General features: G+C 31.8%; 1 pseudogene; it reads left to right on the top strand.

Moving 5' to 3' along the window:
* The first annotated feature begins 357 nt into the window (after window positions 1-357).
* Window positions 358-1,201, top strand: LOC149564344 (E3 ubiquitin-protein ligase DIS1 pseudogene; annotated as a pseudogene).
* Window positions 1,202-12,123: the final 10,922 nt, after the last annotated feature.

Genomic DNA, 12,123 nt, shown 5'->3' with positions numbered 1-12,123 from the left:
ATTCAGAGGTCAAATTGGAGAATTTGGAGGCACACCATTACAACTTTAAAGTTCGGGGGATTTCCCATTATTTTGACCTTTTTGTTTTCTCAATATACCTGCAAAGTCTTTCATGAATACACTAAGAGCACACAGTATTTTATTGCACAAGAATCAACCTTCCAGATGCAAAATGGATATATGAAGAAAAGCAAGTGAATGTTTCCTTATGTAGTGGTAGTATATAGTATAAATATTAGTTGTATCTACAATAGAGAACAATTCTGGCTGTGAAATGATAAGCTGTCATATGTAGACTCTATAAAAGATCTGACTTCTTGATTGTCAATTTGTGGTAGTTGTGTACAAGTATAGATGATGGCTTCATGCATTATCTATGAGGAAGTGATTCAAGAATTGTCAGATATTATAGGTTTATCTCCCAGTGCAATAGACCCACTAGTGTCTGAAATGATCAAGGAATCTTTTACTCTTGCAATCAAGCCTTCTATTACTACAACTAGTAGTGTCTGTGAATTGTTTGAATGCCCCATTTGCACCATATATATGTGTCCTCCCATTTACCAGTGTCTAAATGGGCATACACTATGTTTTCCATGAAAATCTAGAGTAAATAATTTATGCCCTATTTGCCAAAATGAGCTTAGTAATATCAGATGCCTAGCTCTTAAAAAGGTTGCAACTTCTCTTGAATTTCCTTGCAAGTATCAGAAATATGGTTGTGGTAGAAAATTTCCTTACTATTGCAAAACATGAATCAAAATGTCACTTTAGGTCATATAAATGTCCGCATGCAGGTCATGAATGTACGCAAATATGCACCATGATAGTGTTTTCAGCCACAAATATGTGAAGTCAAATCCGAATCTAGTTGAGAATGCTACTTGGAAGTTAATGGTTCTCAATTATTTTGGACATTACTTTTGTCTACATTTTGAAGAGTTCAAACTTGGACTGGCTCCAGTATACATAGTTTTTTTTGCTCTTTATGGGTGATGATAATGAAGCTAAGAACTTTAGCTACAACCTTGAAGTTGGAGCAAATGGCTGAACAATGATTTGGCAAGAGGTTCCAAGAAGTATAGTTGATAGTCACGCTGAAGTCTGTGATAGTCATGATGGGTTGATTATTTAGAGAAACATGGCACTATAGTTCTCAGGGGGTGACAAACTAAATATGAGAATCAATGGGTGCAACTAGGAATGAGCAGATGCTTAGGCCCATATAGGGAAAACCCACAAACAATTTGATAGAATGTCCAAACAAGTAAAATAGAAAGGAGTAGCATCGATCAAGAATGCATATTAGTCTCCATGTTATCAAGCCATATGATGATAACCTTGTTGCGAAGTGGGGATGAGAACAACATGAAGATTATGATCAAAGTGTTTGATCAAATGTCGATAGCCTCCTTCGAGTGATCATCTCTATGCATTATGGAATTTTCAAAACAATTCGTAGCCGCCAATGGATGAATCTCGTAGGTTGCTAAGTAACATGCACTTCATAATGGTTTCATTTGAGTGCATGCTTGGACCCTTATAGGAAGAATAATAGCAGGGCATTCGGTTGAATGCAAACAAGCAGTGCAATATCCTCTCAACATGAAACGAAAACATCATTTCAAAATACAATTTGAAGAAGCTTCGACATCTACCTATGTGTGAAAGTTCAAACCCAAGCTTCATAATAGCTACACTTCTATGAGGAGTATGTGCTTTACCTTATGACCATGACTAAAGGACACACCCGTGGCCAACAAAGACATGAGAGCCATAAAGAAAAGATATAAAATGTTGCAGTAGATAGAAAATGGTCAAAATGTTTGACCATATGTAGATAACAAAATAAAATAAAGAACTCGAGCCCAAAGTTGTATTGCTAGACCATTATCCCATGGAATTATATATTCGGGTACTAATGGCAGAGAATAAGAGCAAATCATACTGTCCATGTAGTGAAAGAAATCTGGATCAATGATATTACAATTGGAGAATTAAATCACTTTGCTTTAGGGGTTTATGGGGGTCTATGGAGCCCAAAAGAAGATGCCATTTTGGCTCATGGATATGGTGGATCTTTTCAACTTTGGAAAAATGTTGGTCTTTCATTTGAAGATTAGTAGCCTCAGCATTAGGGCATTCTATAGTAGTAATAGATCTAGGATGGGCTAAATCTAGACAATTTGTATTGCCAGCCAGTCATGATTAGACAACTCAAATTTTCGCTCCTTTGGAAAGGCATAAGGATGACAAACTAGAAATATCATGGCATGAAATTGACCATCCACAAGTCCATGGTCACGATATAAACTATATGGCTATTATAAAAGGAGAAGGAAACCATCATTATGTTAGTGGAGTAGATGAAAAAGTTGGAAGGGTCTTTGAGGCTTCGCTGTCATTTCTATGGACATTGCAACACACCGCTTAGGGACATTTATTTATTCTTCAGTTGATGTTAGTCATGGTGTTGGAGAGATTATGATTGATGATGTTGTTTATCTAACTCTTGACAAATCAAGTTGTGCTACAAGAAACTCTACCACAAACACTCACAAATTGATAGATTTCCAGGACCAAGACAAATCAGTTGGGAAAGCAATGTATAGGTCCTTGCTTTTTGATGTTTGCAAGGGGAAAGAAAATGTATTTATGATACATGTACATAATTATTGGGCAAATGGCAGGTCTTCTATTAAGAAGAAATCTCATTTAAATGATATTTCTTTTAGAATTTGAAAGGTTCCAATCGGTGCTGCATCAAAAGCAAAGTTTTGGAAATATTTGAAATTGATTTAAATATGAAAGAGAAACTCAAAAGCTGTGAAGACATAAATGTGAAAAGTCATAAGTAAGAAACTAAAAGGTTAGTTTTAGTAACTGAAAAGTCACTAGTAGAGAAATTGAACAGTTGCTATGAGGACAGTATTTATGGTAAATTTTGAGATGGATTCGGGGTTCTTTTTTTCTTCAAGAGTAGGTATTGCTGGAGTAGAGGGGAGACAATAGTCTTATTTTCATGCATTTCATTTCATGTACTTAGGGGATTTTATATTCTGATTTTTGTAATTGATTTGGCAAAACGATTGTGAGCAAACAAAGTCGAAGTATTCTTATTTGCGATGTTCAATACAAAAGAGGTTTTATTCTGAATCAGAGTATTTGGTTATTACTTTTCTAATTATAATCAATTGGAGCATGGTTGTATTCAATTTTTAACACTTTCTTACATCTTGAGTCAAATGGAAAATGGGTTGTCGATTAGAGTATTTTCAACTATTCCTGTTGCAAAGATTAGGACATTTAATCTTCTTTTCATTTTAGTTTCATTGCATTTACATTTATAGTATTCATTTCTACATTACCAATGCCGAGAAGCCATACGAAGTGTGGATTCTTGGAGTTGGCTAGGTTTAGGGTTAAATTCATTGCCCAAGTTAGTTCAATTTGGGGCTAGCTTGGTTTTCCCTCTTCCGTTCTCAGGTTAAGAACGTACCTAGTTAGTTTAGGAACAAACTGTAGACACCTAAAATTGTCCAAATCCCCTTTTCCTAGCCAATTAAATAAATATTTATTATTTATTTAATTCCCCTACCTTTAATTAAATAAATTTACATTTATTTAATTACATTTTCCCTTCCTTGATTTAAATAAACTAAGGTTTATTTAAAATCCTAACCTATTCCCCTTGCATCCTAACTCACCCACTTTAATTAAGTACTTCGTTAATCCCACTTGGAATTAAATATTAAATTTAATTCTATTTGAGCACATGGCTCCTAACTTTAACCCTCACCTAACCTCACTTTTCTAACCTAACCCATCCTTCTAACCTAGGTCAATCCACTTATTCACTAATTAATCCTAGTTCCTCATCTAATTACATCTTTAATCATTTGCACAATCCTAACCAAAGGATTAGCAAACCCTAGTCACATGTGACATGTGACTCTTACATCTCTTACACTTGTCATTGACCCATCACTTTCAAAAGTGTCTCACACATTTGTGAGAAACCTTGAGCCTTCAACCCTCTTACACATGTCATAAACATGTCACATCAAAGGTTGCTCACACATGTGTGAGCATCTTTCCCTCTTTGAATGGTCAAAACCCTAATCCACATGGAGTCTACTTGGCCTCCACCTCATGGACACCTCATCAATCCTGAGAGATCCTAGCCCTTAATCTTGCATTCAATCTTAGCCGTCTGTTGCATCCATTTTCCTATAAAAGGAGAGCCCTCTCCTTATTTCAAAAATAAGAACTATCTACCCCATTGTTATGCTGCTAGATTTGTGAACAACCACATCCCATGAGCAAGGAAACCATCAACCACTTGGTGATTTGTGAGGTTTGCTTAGTGCTATTTTGATGTTCATGTTATCTTTATTTTACATTGTTTTCTTTCATATTTTGAGGTTTGCATAATCATGTAGGAATATGCATTAGTTGCTTAGTGTTATTCTCTTAGTTACATTTTTATGCAATACACAAACAAATTCATTGAATATCACTCGATAAGGGAGCTATACCTTTCAATTTAGAAGAAATCTATCAACCTGATGATAGATTATCCAATTGTTGGTATCAAGTCATTCTTTTAGATTTGTGCATTTGAGAGTTAAATTAAAAAGAACAAATCTATTTACTAACACACCTTATCAGTTGTATGAACAAATAAAGACCAAAGGAACCAAAGAGACAAAGAGGACATCATTCAGGGTCAATTGGAATATTTTGAGGGCTATCATGGCATTTCATGACGATAAAAATAATTGAAGAGGCAAAAGTCATAAAGGTCCTTATAAGGACCTTAGGTCCTAATTCATTGTAATAAGGGCCAATAGTGCCTGAGGGGTCAAATTAGGTAAAAAGGGTCTTAGTGTTGTGATGTGGAGCCTAATCAGATTCAAAGGTTTATTCAGCGTAGTTTCCCCCAAATTATTTCTATGGGGGTTTAGGGGCAACACCCCTAAGAGAGGGTCATAGGGTAGAGCCCCAAGTGTGCTCCCAAAGCCAAAAATGGCTCACTAGTGTAAAAGGCATCGGCTATTATTTTTCTATTAGATCACTTATTCTAGCCCTAATTTTGTAAGTGGCAAAAGCTTGCATAAAATGGCTTAGGATTAGGAATTTCATAATGTATGATGAGATTGTAGCTTCTTGCAACAGTATTGAGTTGTAAGGGATTCAAATTGTAATTACTGGATAATAATAATATTGGACTTCTTGTTGGTGGACATAGCCTAGGGATTGGGTGAACCATGTTAAATCCTTGTGTACTTGTTATCTTCTATGTGATTTATTATTTTATGATATTGGTTATATTTACATGTAATTTTTATTTCTATTTGTGGTTGATCCTAACAAGTGGTATCAGAGCCATAATGTCATCATTTTCTTTTGTCTAGGCTGTCATCATTTTTTTAGCTATCATCTACAGAAAGGTCTCATAGTTAAGTGGGAGCGATGGTAGGTGAGGGTAAGTTGAAGGTTGAGAAGTTTAATGAGTAGAACTTTGAGTTATGGAAAATGAAAATAGAGTACTATCTTTATCAAAAGGATTTATGGTGGTCATTAGAAGGAAAAGTCAAGAATAAGGAACTTTGATAGATGAGGAGTGGGAGATTTTAAATAGAAAAACACTTGGAAGTATTTTATTATGTCTGATACAGTCAATAATATTTAATATTACAAAAGTGAAGACAACAAAAGAGTTGATGCAAACCCTAACGAAATTATATAAAAAGCCCTATACTTCAAATGAGGTATTTAACATGAAATGTTTATTTAACATAAAGATGGCAGAAGGTGGATCTATTGTAGATCATTTAAATGAGTTTAATACAATTACTACTCAATTATCTTCAGTAAATATTAATTTCGATAATGAAATTAGGACTCTCTTGATTTTGTGTTCTTTGCCTGAAAGTTGGAATGGTTTGGTAATAGTTGTGAGTAATTTTGTTTCTGAATGTAATACCTTAAAATTTGATGATGTGATTGGTGTTATTCTAAGTAAGGAAACTCGTAGGAAAACTTCAAATGGATTTACATCATAAAATGCTTAAAAAGCAGAGGCAGAATGACTAGGAAAGGAAGTAGTTATGAAAATCACGAGAAATCAAGAGGAAATAAAAGGGGAAGAGATCTCAATCTAGAGGACCAAGAGATTGTTGGTACTATGGGAAACTAGGGCATAAGAAGAAAGATTTTTGGACTTGAAAAAATAATGAAGGAGATAAATCAGAAGGGAACGAGGAGGCAATTTTGGTAAGTAACAAATTTGGAGAGGATACTTTTCTTCTTTCTTTAGAAAGTGTTGATAATTCTTTGGTTTTAATTATGGGGCTTCATTTTATGCTAAACCCCATAGAGGTTATTTTATTGATTATGTCCAAGGGGATTTTGGCCTTGTTTATTTGGGGGATAATAAACCCTATCAAATTGTTGGAAAGGGAAAAGTTAAGATTAAGTTGTAGAATGAGAATCATTGGCTACTACATGAGTTAAGACATGTTCCAAGGCTGAGTAGGAATAAAATTTTAGCAGGGCAACTCGGTGATGAGTGTTTCCTGGTTACTTTTAATAATAAGAATTGAAAAGTTACAAAAGGTTCCCTCATAGTAGAAAAAAGGTGTGAAAGTAGAAACTTGTATCTTTGTACACATCATATTGTTCCTTCTACTTTAATTATTTTAGAGAAAAATGAATGTTTAGGAACAGTTGTTGCAATTGAGCAAGGAGAACTAACAATTATTGTATATTCTGGTACAACGTTATGGCACAACAAACTTGGGCACATGAGTGAGAAAGGTATGAAATTATTTCATTCAAAGAAAGTTTTACCAAGTTTGAAATGTGTCAATATGGATTTCTATGAAAGTTGTGTATATGAGAAATAAAAGGAAGTAAGTTTTTTGAAGAGTGGGAAGGAAAAGAAAACTGAGAAATTAGAGCTTGTGCATACAAATGTATGGGGACCAACTCGGATATCTTCCTTTGGTGGATCTCATTATTATGTCACATGTATTGATGATGCAACTAGACAAGTATGTGTTTATTTTCTTAGACATAAATCTTATGTATTTCAAACTTTTAAGAAACGGAAATGTTTGGTTGAAAATGAGATGGTAAGAGATCAAAATGTCTTAGATTTGATAATGATGGTGAGTATTGCAGTTTTGAATTTGAAGATTACTGATCTACTAATGTTATTTGTGGGCAAAAAACTATTCCAAGGACTCTACGTGAAAATAGAGTTTGAATAATAAATAGGACAATAATGGAGCATGCAAGGAGCACGAGGTTGCATGTTGGGCTACCCTTAAACATGTGGGTGTATGTTGACAATACTATTGTATATTTGATTAGTAGAGGTCCCTCTACTCCTTTAGGTTGTGGTATTCCAGAGAAAGCATGAACTGATAGGAAGGTGATTTATTCTTTTCTCAAAACCTTCGATTGTGAAGCATTCACAAATATAGATTATGAAAATAGAATTAAGGTGAAAGCTAAGTCCAAGAAATGTGTATTTTTTGGATATAGCATTGATGAATTTGGTTATAGGCTTTAGGATTTTGAAAATCATAAAATTATAAGAAACAAGGATGTCATATTCAATGAGAAAGCATTGTACAAAGATTGATTGCAAGAATATGAGAAGAAAGAAAATGATTAAGTAGTGATGGATGATACTCAAAAGGAGGATGTTCTAGTAGGTCCTTGTGCTCTGCAACAATCACAAAAACAAATGCCACACGCTCCAGTGAAAGTTAGATAGTCAACAAGGCTAAGTAGACCTCGAGAAATATTTTCTCCCTCTTTGTACTCTATTTTACTAACTGATACTGGTGAACTTGAATGTTATGATGAAGTTGTGCAGTGGATACTAAGATTTAGTAGGAGTCTCCAATGATAGAAGAAAATGACTCCTTGTTGAAAAATCAGACTTGGGATTTATGCAAGTTGCTTGCAGGTAAAAGGGTTTTACGTAATAAATGAGTTTATAGGTTGAAAGAAGAGGATGGAGGTAAGAAAAGATTTAAAACTAGGTTAGTTGTAAAAGGATTTGCATAGAAAAAGGACATTAATTTTGATGAGATATTTTCTCCTGTTGTTAAAATGACTTTTATTTGTATTATTTTAAGTGTTGTGGCTACAGAAGATTTTCATTTGGAGAAGCTTGATGTTAAAATAACCTTCTTCATGATGATTTGGATGAAGAGATATATATGGTACAACTAGATGGATTTGAAGTCAAAGATAAGGAGAACTTAGTGTGCAAATTGAATAAAAGTTTATATGGTTTGAAGCAAGCACCTCAACAATGGTGTCATACCCCTCCTTTGTTGTCATTGTAGACTTAGTTGTTAAAGTTCTATATGACTCTTCTATAGATGTGTTAGCCCTAGTTTGATATTTGAAATGCAATACTTTAATATGTTGTGTAATTGATTACGTCAAGCTGTAACAATTTCCTACTAGTAGTGATGATGCTTTAATTTCTCTTAGTTAATAAAATTACTTTTATGATGTTGTTATATGGTGTGTCTTAGAAATATATTTATTATTTCCTTATGATGATAAGATGTGCATGTTATGATGTTATTTATATTTAGAATTTACTTTTATATTTACCCCATACTTGCATGTGTGTGTGTGTGTGTGTGTGTGTGTGTGTGTTTGTTTTACATTTATGTTTGATGTGTTTGATATGGTTGAGAGAGGGAGTCATAGTCACTTGCTAGTCGAGATCTACACGATGTACCACTCCCTGCCATTGTATGTTTAGCTTAGATATATATGCACATGTACATGTTCGTAGTTTATATAGATTTGTAAGTATCGAGCATTGACTTCCCTGAATTTGTAGGATGAGCATGCCCTATCGCAATTACTTAATGGTAAGAATGAGGAGATAATGTCTAGATCCAATGCTAGCCATAGCCTAATTACTTGTCTTAAGAAGGAGGACATGTATTTGACTTTCCACCCTTTTTAAACCCATGAGTTTATCTTTGTACGTGTTGTTTACTTTTGAGTTTTGGTCAATTTTGGTAATGTTGTTTTTATGTGGATTTGATTATGTGATTTATTTGGTAAATGATTTAATTATAATAATTGAGTTAATCATATAATAATTGGGTTAATCATATAATATTGAGAATTATAATATTATTTGATTAAAAATAATATTAAAATATGAGAATATTTATTTAATTAAAAGCTAATTAAATATGTGCTTTAATTTAAAAGACTTAATTTTAAAGTCTAATTTAGAAAATTCTTTAATGACAAATTAGAATATGATGATATTTAATTAATTAGAAATTAAGTAAATATGTGCTTGAGTTTAAGAGATCTAAATTGAAAGTCTAATTTAAGAAGTTGGATAGTTAAGAGAATTAAAAGATTAAAGATTTAATATTGTTTTATTATAATTAATTAATTAATAATAATTAAATTGAAGTTGCATTTAAATAATGAGCTTTAATTATTATTATTAATTTAAATAATAAACTACAATTTAAATAGTGCTTGCACTAATTAATACAGTGGAGGAAAATAGAAAATAAAATAATATTTTAATTAAAAAGTTATTTAAGTGTGCATGAAAGGATTGATTAATAAAAGTTTATTTTAAGGAGAGACCTTTGCATGTTTGAAAATTGGAAACCCTAGGTAAAGTTAAACTCTTTATTAAGAGATCTGAGCTCATTTCTACACACAGAGTTTAAAGAGCAAAATTTGGAATTGGATCAATGTTGAAAGTTTCAGAGGGGTTGGATTTTCTTGCATTCACAGATTGTCTTAGATTTTACCTGTGATTTTGAGCTAGGGTTTGAAAACCCATTGTAGAATTCTATTGAAAGATTTGTCTAATTCGTGACTTCTTGGGTGCTTGCATAATGCTTATTAATTTATTGTATTAATTTTTGGATAAAGAATTATGTTGTAGATTTTGAAAAAGTAAAGCTTATTAATCAAGAAAACTTGACTGAGAAAAATTGTATAAAAATATAGAAAATTATTATGATTGTATTATTTTAAAATTATTTCTAATATAAGGAAAATTTGATTATAGAAAATTGGAACAAAACAACAAATTGAACCAAGGTTTCAACTTTAAATTTGTCATTAGAACCATGTGATTATCATAAATTTTTCTAAATAAAGATAAATATTCTTCTTATATCTAAAATAATTTGGTTATAATTTTTTTTTGAAAAAATAAAACATTAATTGAGAGGAAAACATGTTGTAACTAAACTTATGCATGCATGTGAAAACAAATATACTAAAGACAAAAAACTAAATATAGCATGATTGTGTGATTTGAGAGATCCAAGACACATGACAATACTAAATGTATATTTATTTTTATTTTTGGATTTATTTGTTTTTGAAAATAAAAAACTTTTTTTATGATCAATTTAATTTTGGAACTTTTTAAAAAATATTATTTATTTATTTTAAAAATTAAATGAGTTTAATATAAATTACTTTTAAAACTCTTAGTGGGATATAACTTATTATATATTTATTAATGTAAGTGGAATTACAAATTAATAAGTATATAATTGTGATTTAGTTATTTTTTAAGAGAAGTTGTAGTGGAGTTCATTACATAATCTTCTAGTTATGAATATTTAATACTATAAGTGAAATTATAAATAACTTAATTAAAATTAAAATTTCAAATTTGAGTTATCGCTAGTTGCATTATGAATTGAAGGAGAAGTAAATATTAATATTGGACTTAAATAGAAATCAAATTAATATTTTAGAAATGAAATTGATATTAATATTCAATCTAATAATATACACTTATGTCATTAATTAAATCATTCATGATTTAAGATTATTTTAATTAATAACATGATAATATTGCATGATATTTTATATGCACAAAGAGATTTGACATTCAAATACTTATTGATATAAATAAGTATATTAGCATAACAATTTATATTAACAAATATATTCTTACTTTATTTTTAAATGCATCCTTATGACTCAAACTAAACAAAAGAAAATGATGGAATTAAATCATATGGCTAACAACTATGTGTTTTCTTAAATATTCCATTTTATAGTGCTGTGATGTTTATTTTTGTAATGGTTTTTCTTTGTGGGTTGTTTAGTTGGCCAAGTTAAGATGTGTACTAGAGGCATTTTTAAGATTTCTTTCATGATTATTTGATGAGACGTCATGATGTACTTTATGATTTAAATTGAGATTTATTTTATGATATATCTTTTGATGAGCGTTTGTGAGAGCTTGGGTTTTGAGAATCAATGTTACTTTCGGGTTGCCTATTAAGGAACCAAATTCAATCAATATTACTTTTGTGGCATATGACATAATTATGGTTTGTGAGTTTTGGGAAGGTAGTACAGTTGCATGTCTATGTGAGTGGTATGCAATGGAGGTTGGGGCCCAAAGTGGCTGCTAGGGTAACTCATTGTAAGTTGTGTAACAAGTGATAACACAGTAATTAGAATTCTTTCCTCCCCTATGCCTTGAGATAAATTAAAAAGATAAGTTAGAGGTTTTTCATCATTCATGTCTTGAGTGCTTGTATAGGCTATGAATGAGAATGAGATGATACCTTGAGAGGTATGACTAGTTTTCTCATCTTAACAAGAGGGTATTTTGGTTCCACATAGAGTCACTAGGGGGCCGAGGTCCTAAGAGGCTACCAAGATAACCTTAGAGTTAGCTCATATGATGACACTCTCATAGTATGTAGCCTGAGTCTCCTTCATATTTTATTTATGCTTGCCTCTTGTGGTGTATTTATTGGTGGTGTACTTGTTGGATGTTACTTTTGATGGTGCATTTATTGTAAGTTATTATTTATTGATTGGATAACAATTATCATTGACAGTTGACTTTTATTGATGAGTGTCAATTATTCATTAGTGGTGCTTTTATTGTTGGAGTTAGTGATTGGTGGTTTACTTTTATTTATGATAATTGTTATATATTGGTTGTTGTGCTTGTGACACTTAACATTGATTTGGAGGTGTTTGAATCTTTTTGATTTTACTATTTGATTTGTACTTGGTATCTACTATTGATTTTGGTATGTGATGTTGGTTTGGATCAGT

This window comes from Cupressus sempervirens, chromosome 4 (genome assembly GCF_028749045.1).
Source record: "Cupressus sempervirens isolate cs-2001-9-10 chromosome 4, ASM2874904v1, whole genome shotgun sequence".
In the NCBI taxonomy this organism is placed as follows: Eukaryota; Viridiplantae; Streptophyta; class Pinopsida; order Cupressales; family Cupressaceae; genus Cupressus; species Cupressus sempervirens.
This window is presented reverse-complemented; position numbering and strand designations above follow the sequence as displayed.